Source organism: Chrysochloris asiatica, unplaced genomic scaffold (assembly GCF_000296735.1).
Source record: "Chrysochloris asiatica unplaced genomic scaffold, ChrAsi1.0 scaffold00024, whole genome shotgun sequence".
Taxonomy (NCBI): domain Eukaryota; kingdom Metazoa; phylum Chordata; class Mammalia; order Afrosoricida; family Chrysochloridae; genus Chrysochloris; species Chrysochloris asiatica.
The window spans coordinates 12588895-12605601 of record NW_006408542.1 but is presented as its reverse complement, the minus strand read 5'-3'; positions in this window follow the sequence as shown (position 1 = coordinate 12605601).

Here is a 16707-nt window from a genome sequence, read left to right as displayed (position 1 = left end):
TCTCCACACACACACACACACACACACACGAATAAATACATTTAAAAAAAAGTCTGAAAGCATAGACCCAAAACCATTCACCTCTAAAGAGGGGAGGGTAACAGAGCATGGCTAGGTTGGAGCAAATGCTTAAGGTGAAGGGGGACTTATACTTTTTAAAGTTATATTTGCTTCTATACTGTTTGAATTGTCTAGTACAAGTATGAATTCATATTTCTTTTGGAATTAAAAGAATTTGAATTAAAAAATTTGAATCAATGTCATTTATTTTATTTAACAAACGTTTATGAGAGACTTACTATGGGCCACACAGTGTACTTTGTGGTTCGCAAATATTAAATAACATAATCCTTTTAGTAATCTCCACTTTACAGATGAGGAAACTGAGGTACACACCACACAGTTGTTAAGGGGCAGAGCCAGGATTTGAACCCAGAGTCTGGCCCCAGATTCTGGGCTCCTAATTGCTATACTCTATGTATACAGGAGTCCTGTATACATAGATAAGCACTGGACTGCTAGGTTGGCTTGAACCCCAAGGTCAGCAGTTCAAACCTGCCAGCTGCTCCTCGGAAACCCTATACAGTGTTGCTATGAATTGGAACCAACTCCACGGTACTTAACCACAATATATGTATACATGTGTGGGCTGAGCACTGAGCCAAGGGCCCTAACACATTTCCAAATGTTAGACCAGATTGCCACCTACCCAATACCATTATGAACATGTTTGAATCTAACAGGCTTTGGAATCACACAAACACAGATTTGAATTTCTTCTCTACTAGTAACTAGCTTTACAACTTTGTTGTTGTTAAGTGCTATCATGTCTGTTCTGGCTCATAGCAACCCTGTAACAGGTTTCCGAGGAACCGCTCATGGGTTTGAATCACTGACCTTGCAGTTAGCAGTTCAGAGCTTATCCTACAGTATCACATCAGGACTCTCTAATAATTCTGCTTTAATTTCTTCATCTGTTAATATGGAAATAATAATAGTCACTATCTCATACAGTTGCTATGAGGACTAAAAAGTATCAATACCTACATAGTGTTTAGCAAAAAATCAAAGTACGTAAGGAACCCCTTCCCAACTCCCAGTAAGGCTGGCAGTAGACTTTTCCTCCCTCCTTTATTTGAGACAGAAAGGCAGATACCAAATTCTGACCCAGCAATTCTACTGCTAGGATTTTATCTATTGATGTGATGACCAAAAGCATATGTATAGTCACAAGAAAGGAATTTACTCCACAACTTGAAGTATTCCAGAAAAAAAACCCTCAGCAATAATGACAGCAGGGCTGACTTCAGATAAGCAGAAACAAGAGTAACCATGGTAAGAACTCCAGTGACTGGGGTGGGTGAAAACGTGAAATGACATCAGAACACAGAAACCGGCACCCAAGATCCAAGTGCCCAGGAAGTACTCAATGAAGATGTTCACTTAGGCATTGTATATTCAAACAACAATTTGGAAACTACCTAAACATCCATTATTTTAAAACTGGTTAAGGAAATGTTGATACGTCCAATTATAGAACGGACATTTGGAGGTCCTCTAAGGGTTCATAGATAGCAGCCTTCCTCCCAGCTCAGATTCTGAACAATATGAGAAATAAAGAAATGACTGGTGGAGGCCTATTTGTTGCTGATAAAGACTGAGTAGGATGCTGTATGGTAAATTATGGCACACTGAGGATCAAATGGCCTTCCTACAGTTGAAATCCAGAACTGGACATTCACCCAGTTCTCCCACCTCAGGGGAGTAGAAGCCCACTCCTGTAAACTATTGAATCCTAAGTGGGAAAGGGCAGAATTTCACTTAGCATGCCTATATAATTCTTCTAAACTTGTGAATCAGGTAAATTGTTCTGCACCCACTAAGTGGAGGAAGTAAAGGAACCGAAAAGAAGGCACTTTTTCTTGGAACAAAGACTATGCAGACATTTAAAAAGTAGCAGTGTCTCTGCAATGCGCACATAGAAAGGTCTCTGAGGTAGTGTTTTAGATGTAAAAGCAAGCTACAGTAAAGTAAGACTCCTTCCACTTAAAATTCTATGAAAGGATGTATACATAAGTATATAATAGAATCCATTCAGCTGATAACTGAAAAACTGGCAGTTTGAGTTCACCCCGAAACAATGAAAAAGCCCTGACATTGTGCTTCTGAAAAATTAGTCCTTTAAAACCGTATGGAGCACAGTTCTACTCTGACACATGTGGGATCAGAATTGACTCGATGGCAACCGAAAAAAAAAGTAATAAGGATACACAAAAAATAGTTAACACTGATGATCATTTGAAGACAGATTCAAGGGCAGAAGAGGGAGCTTTTATTTTGTCCTTTTATACTTTTTTTGTTTGTTTTGCTTTACTGCTTTAATTTTTTTCCCATTAAAAAAAAATACCACGGATTAGCTATAGTGTGGGATTAATAACCATTTTTATTTTCATCTTTAAACTTATTTGCAAAAATAAGTTGCAACAACTATTATTTTTAAAAATTAAAACAAAACGGCATAAAAAGAAAAGGAAAACTAAAAGGCCTTCTAGCTCAGGAGGCCTAATAAGCTGTAATCATAGAGACGCCAGACTAGTCAAAATTGGAAGAAAGAGCTATAATCACAGGAAAAGACCTCTCTCCACAACTCTCCCAGAAAAAGCAGCAGGACTGACTTCAGAGGGAAAAAAAAGGGACAAGAATAGCCACAGTGGGACCCACAGTAGTTAGGATGAGTGATAACCTGAAATGACATACGAACACAAAAGCTAGCACCCGGGACCTGAATACTCCAGGAAAGGGTGAGACCCGGGGGTCTTGGGTGTAAAAGAAATAGGAGATGAATTTAGGAGTAAATGCTAAAGGGATTCTGACTCACAGTCTGATAATCCTCAAGGCTTGTGGGGCCTTGGAAAAACTCGGTCACAGTTGTCACCGAGTCACTGTGTTGGAGAAACACCCTGGACCACAGAGTGGCTCTGTGTGGTCTCAGGTAATCAAAATGAGGTCAGTGTGACAAACTGTGCAGTGAGGCAAGATCTGTGCCTTAAACACGAATTTCACCTCTCCTCTTTCCTCCCGCCAAAACTGTGGCAGAGAGCAGTGGTCATTACAGGCATTACAGGAAAAGTGTACATGTGGCCTAATTGCTCGTCACACTGATCTCACACTAGACCAGACCCTGTAAAAGCATTCCAAAGAATTGATTTTCATGGTAACAAAATACAGTAATTCATGTTGCAATCCAGCCGGACTCACTGAAGGGATACTTTAAGACCCAAATTCCTTAAAACAGCTTTGATTTACCACATACCACACGTTCCAACTAGCGTTTGAAGCAAGCACAGTGTGAAGCCATTTCTCACCGTTTTCTGGCAGTAAGTGGTCAAGAACAAAGAGAATTCTTCAACTTCCTTGGGTACTTCGCAAGTTGAAAGCGGCCATTACACAGAAAGGCCTGCAGACCCACGGATTAAGAAATATCTGATGGCTTTCCTGTCTTCAGTCATTTTGTTTGTTTAAACTATTCAGAAACAGTGAAAGTTCATGAAGAAAAAACATCTCCAACAGGAAAATGAGTGTGAGAGTTAGTTAGCAGCTAGATTCACTCATACGTCCATGAGGTTGTAACTTAATCTTGACAACTAGTCTTTCCTGGAAGAGATTTGAGCACAGATTTCTCATTTTATAATTTGTGGTTTAAATTTGAGCTATAAACCAAGCAGCTGTATTGGTTTGAGGCACTTCTCAATCTTAAAAAAACAAAACAAAAGCCCAGAAGGTAAGAAAGCAACTTCAAACTCCAGGCCCCAAACTCTGGGGATTTAACAAACAGAGCACAGCCGACAAGGTTTCTGTATCCACCCTCTTTTCTTAGGAAATGTATGGAATGCATGCCTTTGTTTGCTTTAAACTGGGAAGGGGGAAGCAGACTTTGATAGCTGGAGCAAAGAGCTGGCCCCTCATATCTTGCATTGGTGGCGAGCTTTCGGATGTTGCTGAGTCCCCTGGGATATGAGGAGCTGGAAGCTGAGAGGGGGGAAATGGGTGGAGAAAGGGGAAGCAAGGGGGAAGGGAGGAGTACCAGAGATAACTCTGCTGACTCTACAGTTCCAGGAGGGCCTGCCCTGCCTACCTCTGTTGACATCAAAGTGTGCTGAGAGCCTCTATGCGCCTGCTCAGTCTGCCCTGCCTTCTGCCAGTGGGAGAAGGAATTGGCTGTTGGCCATAGTACAAAATTGAGAACAAGTTTTATGAAATTAACTTTTCCCTAAAAAAAAAAAAAATTATATATATATATTCCCACACACACACACCTTTAAGTGGCAGCCCTGCCCCCCCTCTTCCTCTCACTCCATTCTGGAGTTCAAGCATCCACCTAGGACTAAGGCTGCTCTTCCAGAAACCTGGGCAGCTTCCCAAGGAGTCTCACTGGTTCCGCAGCAGTCCTGGCAGTCTGTGGGCTGATGGGTGGGGCTCTCATAATCATGTTGGGGCGCCTGGATTTGGGAAGATGTGGCTGCTCTTCCTCGAAGTAATGAAGGGCATCAGATTTTTACTCACAGTTCAGCCCCCTGTCTGTGGCCATCCCAACTATTCCCTGCTCCCCCTACTGGGGTTTACTTATTTTCATTCTAAACTCTATTTCCTCTGGAGTCCTGTCCTCTGTCCTCAGGGAGGAAACAGAGGAACTGAGATGAACATCCTTTCTGTTGTCATTTGTGACCTTCAAATCTGCTTATCACTCTAAGTCCATGACCAAAAGAGTCACGGTAGCCTCAATGAGCAAAAGCAATTGTCGTAGACGCCACATGTCAAAGCCAAATTATTATATATATGTTGTTAAGTGCTGTCGAGTCGGTTCCGATCCATAGCGACCCTGTACAGGGTTTCCGAGGGTGTAAATCTTTACGGGAGTAGAAAGCCTGATCTTTCTCCCGCGGAGCGGCTGGTAGTTTCGAACCGCTGACCTTAAGGTTCACAGCCCGATTCGTAACCACTACGCTACCAGAGCTCCTTATATATATATAGTTATTAAGTCGGTTCCGACCCACCATAGCGACCCTGTATAGGGTTTCCAAGGAGCAGCTGGTGAGCTTGAGATGCCGATCTTGTGGTTCAAACGGCTGTACATATGCAAATGCTATATATATATAGATATAGATAGATAGATAGATATAGATATAGATATATATGAAAGAGAGTGGAAGCAGAGAGTCCTGGTGTGGGGCTGTGGGTTAATGCGCTAGACTGCAAAGTCGCTTTGAACTGCAAGGTTGGTGGTTCAAGCTCACCAATCGCTCCTTGGAAACCCTCTAGAGTGTCTCTATGGTTTGGAACTGACTCGACGGCACTTAACAACAACAACACACATATATATATACACACACAAGCGTTCCTTTCCAGAGCACAGCAATAAAGTGAGTGTTGCAATAAAGTGAGTCTCCCAAACTTTTTGGTTTCCCAGTGGATATAAACGTTATGTTAACGCTAAACTGTAGTCTATTAAGATTGCAAGAGCATTATGGAAAAGTCTGAAATATTGTGAATTACCAAAATGTGGCAGAGAGACATGAAGTGATTACATGCTGCTGGAAAAATGGCGCTGATAGATTTGCTTGTTGCAGTGTTGCCACAAACCTCCAATAAAATAAAACACGAAATAACCCAAAAACCCAAGCCCCCAAACAATACAATATCTGTGCAGTGCAACAAAGCAAAGTGTAATAAAATGAGTTATGCCTGTGTATGTGTATGATTCTCACAATCCCCTCCTCCATTAGCTCCAGGCATCATTAAAAAGTGACTCCTAACAATGTGTTCAATTTGGAGTCTTCGTGTGGTGTTGCAGGATAAAGATTGCTAACCTCAAGGTTGGCAGTTCAAGTCCACATGCCCATCCTAGGAAACCCTGCATGAGTGGGAACCTACTCACATTAACAACAACAACTGTTCAATGTGAATTTAAAGATAAGCCCAAATTAGAAGTAGGTTCTTCGGAAATCCAGCTCCAGTGACAAACTTAGGCATTAAAAACTATTCAAGAGTTCTCTATACTCTGGTGGCACAACCAAAAGTCTGTTAGTAGGCTAATGACTCCACAGGAGAAAGACTTGGAAATCTGCTTCTGTAAAGATTACAGCCAAGAAAACCCTATGAGGGCAGTTCTACACTGCCATATGGGTTCACTGGGTCAGCAACAATTCAAGCTCACATAACTTCAGTAAGTGCTGTACTCTCATGAATGAGAACTAACCAATAACAAGTGTTTACAGCCTGTAGTTCCAAGTCACAGGATGCATTCTCTACCTTTTAACCTCATCGCTGCTAGCCCAAGATCCCAAGGAGAACTGGTGGCATTGTAGGATAAGTAACTAATCATAAGTTCTGCAGTTCAAACCCACTATCTGCTCTGCAGGAAAAACATGCTTTCTACCCTAGGAAAGATTTACAGCCTTGGAAACACTATGCAGAGTCGCTGTGAATTGGAATCTACTTGATGGAAGTCAGGAGAGCCCAAGGTCCTGACTTAATTAAGTTCCTGGAGGAGTCTAGCTTTGACTTTTTTAGAACAAGGCCCATTCTGAGGGCTGCCTGTGCTTTTTGTATCCACTGCACTTGGTCTACAGGGTATATTGAAGAAGAACATACGGTTCTTGACCCTTAAGGGGAAAAATAGAAATGTAGCATTTTATATAGGGAATTGGTGAGTGAAATAGTCCAAACCTTATATTTTAAACCAGAGATTTTTAAATTGGGAAATGAAGTTTAGAATAGTTAAGAGACTTGTCTAAGATGAGTTTTCACTGGTTAATCCTACAAACAAGAATTAGACCTTGAGGTTATAATAAATGCATCCTTGGGGACACAAACCTAATAAGAATGTTACTCAGAATCTGAATTTTGGCAAGAGATACATTGACTTTCTTTTAGGGTTAATTAAGGTAGCTGTTGGGGAAACCTGACTCTTAGTTTTTTGGACTCAAATTAACTCCCCATCCACCTCAGTTTTAGGGTTTAAACAAATAGTTGTTAGCACAAGTAAAACAGACTCAAACTGCATTCTGGAGAGCCATCTCATTTCAGCTTGCAGATATCCTTGGTGCCCTGTTCCGAGAAGGAGTGGATGTGTTTGTTCTGTCTAAGCTCGACCCATGTCAAGTTCTGCCTGTCTGGGAGTATGTTATCCTTATTTCTGATTGTCTGATGGCTAAAGATCCAGTCTCTTGCTACTCAATCGACCAACAAATAGCTGTAATGTTGACTCAGTTCCTAAACCATAATCTTCAGTGCCCGCATAGTTGAGAGAATTCTTTTTAAAAAGAGACATGAAGGATATATTAAGTATCTCTTCTCTGAATTTTCTTTCTCAAACAGCAATCGTTATTCCTTTACTACAATATGCTGAGAACTTAGAATGGCCTAGGTGCTGGGGAGTACAAAGGCCAACTTGGTCTGTGCACTTACGTTTCTGTAAATGCCAGGGGAAATCATTGCATAGCCAAGTAAGACAGAAAAAAATAATACAATGTGATAGATGGCCCATTGCTTTGTGTCCCATTAATCTTGCATCCACCCCACCTAACAAAGTTGAAGATCTAATATTCAGGCTCTTTAGAGTACTCTTGGCTCACTTCCCAGTTGTGGTCAAATTCTCTGCATGCTCATTCCTCCTTTTCTGGATTACTTTTGGAATTGCTTGGAGGGCAGAAGCATGAAGAATGCAGGCAGTAAAAAATAAAAAAAAGAAAGTCTCTGCAAACGATTGACATAAAGCCAATTGCAGTTCTTACTTGCAAGAAACAGAAAGCAATTCTGACTGATTTAAGCAGAGAATCATTGAGAAGGCAGAAGAATCAGGCTCAGAAAACACAGGAATCAGGAACTCAGGACCACAGACAAGACCACAGACAAAATCACAGCTTTAAATGACCAAGATGAGGATACCACTGCTGCTACTGGCCAATGCTGGACCATAGCTTGCACTGCACACTGGATACCATCATGACCATTGTTTCCCTTGAAGCCTGGATGTGGCTGACCCTGCAAACCTTCCCCAGAAAGGATTATCCCCTCCTCCTCTTTGTTGGTGCCAGTAGCTTCTGATCCCTTCTGCAGAAGGTGAACTTAATTTGCCATCTTAGTTATGTGTCCATATTACAATGGCAAAAAAGACTTAAAAAGAGGTTGCTCTTAGGCACCAAGGTTAATGAAGTGGTGAAAATCCTATATATGGGGAAGGAGTTCAGACGCTGGATAGTCAAAAATAATCTGGATTAAACTCTCTTCCTCTTATTCCAGGGGAGGGCCCAACATTGCTATCCTGCTCTTGTTGTTCCACTGGAATGGAAGTTCAGTACATGCTCCAGCACTTACAGTGTCCAGCTCAGTGTCCATTGACCCAAGAAGCAATCAATCTAATCAAGCAAGAACAGCACTACCAGTTCCTTCCAGTCTAAGATTCTATCCCCCACCTCTCCTCAGTAAAAGAGGGAAAGACTTCATCTTAGATGTCCTCCTGTCCCCCACAGGGGTCCTTCCCAGATTCAGTGAGGAGAGGAGAAGAGAGGTAGTGATGGATGGGGAGGTTCCCTCCTCACCTGGATTTGTCTGCCTACTGGAGCCATCCTTTTCATACCAGCTGAAAGGAAATCAAAACTGATGCCATCTAAATACAACAGACATGTCAGAGATTTTCATCTTTGGTCTTGGCCTCTCATTCCAGATCCACTGTGTAAGCTTTCAATAATGTGTAGATCCTGACATAGCATGGCTCATCTTGGTTTTGTCACTGCTCTCCACTATTAGAGCTGGTACTTGTGATGGGGGGTGTGGGGGTGGGTACGCAGAAGAGCCGTAGGCAATAATCAGCGACCCACAGCCCCTGGATTTCAAGGCCCCAGATTACAGTTTCCTCTCACTGGTATTGTCCAGGTGGCTTTTGTTTTTAATCCATGGTTTATTTTTTGCTTGTTTTACTCTCCCTCCCATCTAAAGAGTAGGTCAAAACAAAGCAAAAAAAAAAAACCATCTGAAACAAAAATGGAAACTTTTTTTGGAAACATCTAATTATTTGTTCCCTACTGTGGCGCTGTAGGTTAATACGCTGGACTGCAAAGTCGGTTTGATCCACAAGGTCAGAGGTTCAAACTCACCAGACACTCTTTGAAAATCCTATACAGGGTTGCTATGGGTCAGAACTGACTTAACGGCACTTAATAACAACTTAGGGCGAAAAGGCAAATTATGGCATTCTTTAAGTCAAAGTGTGGCATTCTTTAAAAAATGATCCATAAATTCAGGTAGTTCCTCCAGTCATTCTTAGGTCTGTTTTCTGGAGTGAGTCTTTATGACACACAGTTTTCCTTTACCCATTTCCTGGGGATGTGGCTGGGAAGATCCTCCTGAAGAGGGTGGGAAATTCCAACCTTCTGGTTCTAGCTTCGGGAGGGAAGCTGACTGTGGCTGTTCCCAATCATCTTTCCTTTATCTCTTCCATAAATCTAGTTCCCATCCCATCTCCACCTTTTCCTCCAGGCAGTTGGAAGCTTCTAGAGGAGATACACAAAGGCTTCATAAAAGCTCTGAGTAGTTGAAAACTAAAACCCAATCCATTTATTGTCTTGTAAAACATGCCTTCATTGACCCAAACTTCAACACTTACTAAATTTCTTACAGGATAAACATAGGAAATCAGATAAAAAGACATTGCTTTGTATCTTATGAAAATTCAGATGAAACCATTGCCCATTATAATATTTCAGTTCCATCTTTTAGGGTCTATGTGATAAGGTAGAATTTGGTATCAGGAAAAAGATTGCATTTCCTTTTTTCTTTTATTTTTTCAGATAAGAGCGACATGAGTAATGGTGTTTCCCTTTTTACTCTATCAGGAAGCACAGACTTAAATTTAGTGCCCATTTACAAAATGATCTTATCTCTGGTTCCTGGTCATCTCCTTTCTCTATATGGTTTCCTGTCTTCCCTTCCATTTTAACTTTAACTTTCTTGTCGGTACATTAGAAGCAGGAAAGGTACAGCCAAACCAACTAACCAGCAATTTGACCATGGTCACCCAGAACTTGATCTTACTCTCTTGATGTGCCAGGCTAGTTAGATTATTAGAAGAGTATGTTCAAGTAGTAAATTGGAATAAGGACTTTAGGGATTGAGAAAACATATTACAGAAGACTAGAGCAATAAAGAATTCTTGGGGAAGATGATATTGTGGGCTTTGAAGCTTGGAATTAGTTTCAGGGGTTTATTTCATCAGGGTAGTTATATATTTTGGTTTGACTATAGGAGGCATTGGGCAGGAACCTGGGAGTTTTCCTCAGTGTTTCTTTCCTTAGGGTCAGGTCTGAGCCTCTGTGAAGGGTTAACGCATTGCTTTCTGGGTAGTAACTCTGTGAAGGTGACAAGGCCAATCCTCAGTAAAATGGGGAAGTAGGTGAGACTAGACTAGGTGCTAATGGCATTTTAGGTGTGACAATTCTTCATTGGAATTATCCCACTTGCTGCAGTGTGTTTAGCATCCTGGTCCCCACCCACTAAATGCCAGTAGCAATCTCATTGGAACAACTTCAAATGTCTACATGCTTTCCTCATGGTCCCTGGGGGTAGTACCACACTGGTGAGACTCACCACTCCCTCAAAGGCCTGAGAGTTTCCTCCCTAGTCTGCTACCCACAGCTAGGACTGCCAGATTTAAGTAAGTAAAATTCAGGCTCAGGATGTCTAGTTAAGTGCAAATTACAGTTAAACAGCAAACACATTTTTAGCACTTTATTGTTTTTAAATGCTTTTAAGTCAGTCCAGATTCATGATTTATAGCAATCCTGTATAGGGTTTCTAAGGAGTGACTGGTGGGTTTGAACCACTGACCTTGTGGTTAAGCAGTCTAGTGCTTATCCTACAGTACCATTTTTTACCGTAAGTATGTTCAAAAGATTACAGTATTTGCTGTTTATCTGAAATTCGAATTTAACTATGGGACCTGTGTTTTATCCGTGGACTTATAGGAGACTGGTTCTCATGTTTGGTGGGTGGAGACCAGGAAGATCAACACAGCAGTAGGTAGAATAGTTCCAAGAAAGAATTGTCCCACCTAGAATTCCAATAATACCTAGACGGTGTCAACCCCCAAATCTCTTACCACCACACCCAAATCTGACCCCAGAAAGTTCCATTGAGTTGTTTGTTGTTCTGTGTGCTGTACCATTGCCTACTTTCCCTGTCAAAGCCATCTACCCTTTATTTCAGTCCTTCATTCATATTCTCTATGCTAAGTCTCAGTGGGATAGTAAATACTTTTAATGGTGGTGGTGGTTATGTGCCATGGAGTCAGTTCCGACTCATAGAGACCCTGTATGGGGTTTCCAAGGCTGTAAATCTTTACGGGAGCAGAAAGTTTCATCTTACTCCCGTGGAACAGCTGGTAGTTTTGAACTGCTGACTCTAAGTTAGCAGGCTGATTCGTAACCACTATGCTAATGTTGTTGTTGTCAGGTGCCATCGAGTCTGAACCGACTTATAGCAACCCCATGCACAACAGAACGAAACAATGTCCGATCCTGGGCCAACCTCACTACTGCTGCCACACATGAGTTCATCAATGATGCCACCTGGCCAATCCATCTCATTAGGGGTCTTCCTCTTTTTCTCTGACCCTCCACCTTACCCAGCATGACATCCTTCTCCAGCAACTGTTTCCTCCGGACAATATGTCCAAAGTATGAGAGACTAAGTTTAGCCATCCTGGCCTCCAAGGAGCACTCTGGCTGCACTTCTTCCAAAACAGATCTATTGGTTCTTTTGGCAGTCCATGGCACTTTCAGTACTCTCCTCCAACACCACAACTCAAAGGCATCAATTTTTCTACGATCTTCCTTATTCACTGTCCAGTTTTCGCATCCATATGTGGCTATTGAAAACACCATGGCCTGGGTCAGGCCACCTTAGCCCTCAAGCTGACATCTCTGCTCTTCAATATTTTAAAAATTTCCTGTGTAGCAGATTTGCCCAATGCAATACGTCGTCTGATCTCTTGACTGCTGCTTCCGCGAGTGTTGATAGTTGATCCAAGAAGAATGAAGTCCTTGACAACTTCAATCTTTTCTCCATTGATAAGAATGTTGTTTATTGGTCCAGTGGTGAGGATTTTTGTTTTCTTGTCATTGAGATGTAATCCATATGGAAGGCTGTGCTCTTTGATCTTCATAAGTAAATGTTTCAAGTCCTCTTCACTTTCAGCAAGCAAGGTTGTATCATCTGCACATCGCAGGTTGTTAATGAGTCTTCCTCCAATCCTGACGCCACGTTTTTCTTCATAGAACCCAGCTTCTCGTATTATTTGCTCAGCATACAGGTTGAATACGTATGGTGAAAGAACACAACCTTGTTGCACACCTTTCCCAATTTTACAACATTCAGTGTTCCCATCCTCTGTTCGAACAACTGCTTCTTGGTCTAGGCACAGATTTCTCAGAAGTACAAATTAAGTGTTCTGGAATACTCATACTTCTCAGTGTTGTCCATAGCTTGTCATGATCCACACAATCGAAAGCCTTTGCGTAGTCAATAAAGCACAGGTAAACATCCTTCTGGTATTCTCTGCTTTCAGCCAAGATCCATCAGACATCAGCAATGATATCTCTCGTTTCACGGCCTCTTCTGAATCCAGTTTGAACCTCTGGAAGTTCTCTGTCAATGTATGATTGTAGCCGTTTCTGTATTACCTTTAGCAAAACTTTACTCACTTGAGATATCAAAGAGATTGTCCGATGATTTCCGCCTTCTGTTGGGTCACCTCTCTTTGGAATGGGCATAAATATTGATCTCTTCCAATCAGTCGGCCAGATAGTTTCCAAATTTCTTGGCAGAGATGAGTGAGTGCCTCTTGTGCCACTTCACTTTCTTGAAAGATTTCAATTTTGATTCCATCAATTCCTGGTGCCTTGCTCTTTGCCACTTCTTTCAATGCACTTTGGATTTCCTTACTGAGTATCATTGGCTCTTGTTCATATGGTACCTCTTGAAATGGTTGAACATTAACCATTTCCTTTTGGTACAATTACTCTGTGTATTCCTTCCATCTTTTCTTGATGTATGCTGTATCATTCAACAATTTGCCCAGAGAATCTTTCAATAACGAAAGTCGAGGCTTGAGTTTTTTCTTCAGTTCCCCCAGCTGAGCAAATTCTCATTTTCATATAGCATAGTGATCACATCCAGCTCACATCTTCCCTTAACCTGAAAGGACACACTAGTTTTCAGAGATTGTCAAACTGCATGGGAGGATGAAGGAAGAGACAGCTCACAGCAGATTCCATGGAACACTAAAATCGCAATGATTTCTAACTGAATGTACAATTACAATGGGGACATTTAAACATTACCACCCTAGCCTTCCTCAGAGATCATGGTTGAATCATTCTGGGGTGGAGCCTGGGCAGGGGGATTTTTCAAAACCACACCCCATCCCAAAGTGTTTCTAAAATACAGTCCAGATTGAGAATTAGGATTCTACTTCTTTAGGAGAGAAAACGTAAGACGTATTATTGCAGGAGGCACATTTTGCCTTCACTTAGTCATTTGCTTCTCAACTAGTAGAGAGAGAAAAAGAGAGAGAGACAAGGAGCAAGACAGGAGGGAGGGAAAGAGACCAAGTTTCAGGTGCTCTGTTTGGCAGTAGTGATTGAAGGGATTTGGAAGAATCAAGAGGTAAGCACATTCCAACTGAGCACGGGGTGGAAAACACACACACACACACACAAAAACATGTACTCGGAATGTACTTTGTTTTGCTCAAAATGGAGTACATTCCGAGTACATGTTTTTGTGTGTGTGTGCTTTTCACCCCCCTGAAATCGTATTTCTGATGGGTCCAGTGTTCCACTTCGTGCCAGACTCTGTCTTTAGAAATGCCCCAGCTTACAATTAAACATCCCCTAAAGAGCGTCTCAGTTTTTGTTTTTTTTTCCTTTCTCCCTAGCCATGGATTTTTGAGCCATGCCAACACCAGGTTCAGAGACCGGACTGTTCACACGCGTGGCCTTGCTGGTGTTGGCTGAGGCGCAATCTTCTGATGTCACCACCGGGCACCTCCATGAAAGAGGCTCCCCTCTTGCTCTGCATGGGCTGTGAGCCCGGGATGTCAGCCCCAGTGCCATGAGCACACGCCCACCTTGCCTCTGACAAGTAGGTCAGCGTAGACGCGGTTGTAGTCTCCACCGAGAGGTGCTTGCCGCTGGCAGGAAGCTGCTTCTACAGAATTAAAAACCATCAGAGTTGATCAAAGGAAGTGTGGGGCAGGCTGGCGGGCGAGCCAGATCCTAATCTCTGCTCGTTGGCCTCACACATCACTGCACATGAGTCACCCGCTGAGCTCAGCGGACATGCTGTTTGGATTAGGCTTTTACAGGCAGGGTTTGCCAAACTTGCCTTTTGCTCTCTCGCTATACAGAGCAGGCTAGAGGCGAGGAAAGAAGGTGGGGATGTGGCTGCTCAGGTACAGGGAACATTTGGCTCCCTAGGTGCATGTGGCTCCCTAGGTACATGTGACTGAGGCTCGGTCCAGAGGCTGTGCATTCAGTGCCCCCAGCGCATCTTCTCATCTGCGCTCCACGAACCCCATCATAAGTGGTGGAGCTTACACTAGGCCCACACATCCTTCCTCTCTTGCCAAGTCTTCAATTAAGATGTACTATTACAGGACGCACATTTTTATTCCACTCAGCCATTTGCCTCTCAACTAGCAGGAATTCTTTTTGTTAAAAGCAGGCAACACTTCACCACTCAGGCATTTTGCCTCAAAAGCAGTGGAGTCCAGCGAAAAAGGGAGGGAAGTCAGAAAATAAAAATTCCTAAATTAAGAGCCAACACTTAAAAGCAGGGCTTCCCCTAGTGCCTGGTTAGTGTGACATCATCATGAATTACTCAATGAAAATGGTGTCAGAGTAGCAGCTGGATTATATGTAGAAATTTTCCTCAAGACACAGAACTCTGCAGAAAATAAGTGGGGACAGAGAGTGCTGACACATTCTAGGGATAATAATCAATCTCACTAACAATTGGTGTATAAATTATTGAATGGAAGACAAATTTGCTGTAGAAACTTTTACCTAACACACACACACACACACACACACACACACACAATGCTCAAAAAATAAAGAAAGAAAAGTGAAGGGAGAAAAATCTGGCCATAAATCTAAGTCTCTTGGGACTACCTCCAGAGATGCTGATATCTCGGGACAGAGAGCAGGGTGGCATTCTCTCCCAATCAGCGCCTAGTGGGATCTTGGTGCCACTTAGAACAGTAATGGATATAGCCCAGAAGTTTGTTTTGCTTCCTCCTGTGGAAGCAATGGTAGGAATAAGATCAAAATCCTTTGTTTCAGATTCTGCCAAGTTTTGCTTCTGTGCATGGTAACTTGGGAAGAACCAGCCCCCACGATTCTGTAAGCCAAGGATTCTTGGCTTATAGTCTACATTGGGATTCACGTTAGAGTATTTTAGATTCTCATTTTTAAAAGACATCTAAATGGAGGTGGCAGTCCTTGACATTTTCAAAATAAATATTGCCACCAGTCCTCACACCATTCTTGATCCTAAACCACAAATTTCTAAACTCTGTTGTTGTTGTTAGGTGCTATTGTGCCTGTTCAGACGCACAGCGACCCTATGTACAACAGAAGGAAACACCGCCTGGTCCTGCTCCATCCTCACAATCATTGCTGCCATTGCGCCAATCCATCTCCTTGAGTATCTTCCTCTTTTCACTGGCCCTCACTTTACCAAGCATCATGTCCTCCAGGGACTGGTCCTTCACATATGTTTTCAAAGTACCTTAGACCAAATCTCACCATCCTCACTTCTAAGGAGCATCTGGCTGTGCTTCTTCCAAGACAGATTTGCTCTTTCTTCTGGCAGTCCAGGTCATTTTCAATATTCTTCGCCAACATCGTGGGTCCTCTGCAATTCTACAAAACAAGGTTGTGTCATCTGCACATTGAAGGTTCTTAATGAGCATTCCTCCAATCCTGATGCTACATATTTCTTCATATAGTCCGGCTTTTTTGATTATTTATTCAGCATACAGACTGCATTAGTATAGTGAAAGGACACAAAACTGACACACATTTTTCCTGATTTTGAAGTACAGAGCAGCCCTTTGTTCTTAATTGTTGTTGTTTTCAGTTCAGACTCTTAGCTAATTTATGCACAACAGAACAAAAAAACTGGCTGGCCCTGCACCATATTAACAGTTATTCTTATGTTTGAGCCCATTGTTGCTGCCATTATGTCAATCCATCTTGTTGGGAATCTTCCTCTTTTTCATTGATCCTCCACTGTACCAAGCATGACTTCCTTCTCTATGGTCTGAACCCACCTAACAACATGTCCAAAGTACAAGAGATGAAATCTCAAATTCTCTCCATTCTGGATTCTAAGGAGCATTCTGGCCGCACTTCTTTCAAGACAGATTTGTTTGTTCTTCTGGCAGTCCATGGTACTCTCAGTATTCTTCGCCAATACAATAATTCAAATGCATAAATTTTTCTATGGCCTTCCTTATTCACTGTCCAATTTTCACATGTATATGAGGCTATTAAAAACACCATGGCTCGAGTCAGGCACACCTTAGTCTTTAAACTGATATGTTTGCTCTTTAACACTTCAGAGAGGTCTGGTGCAGCAGATTTT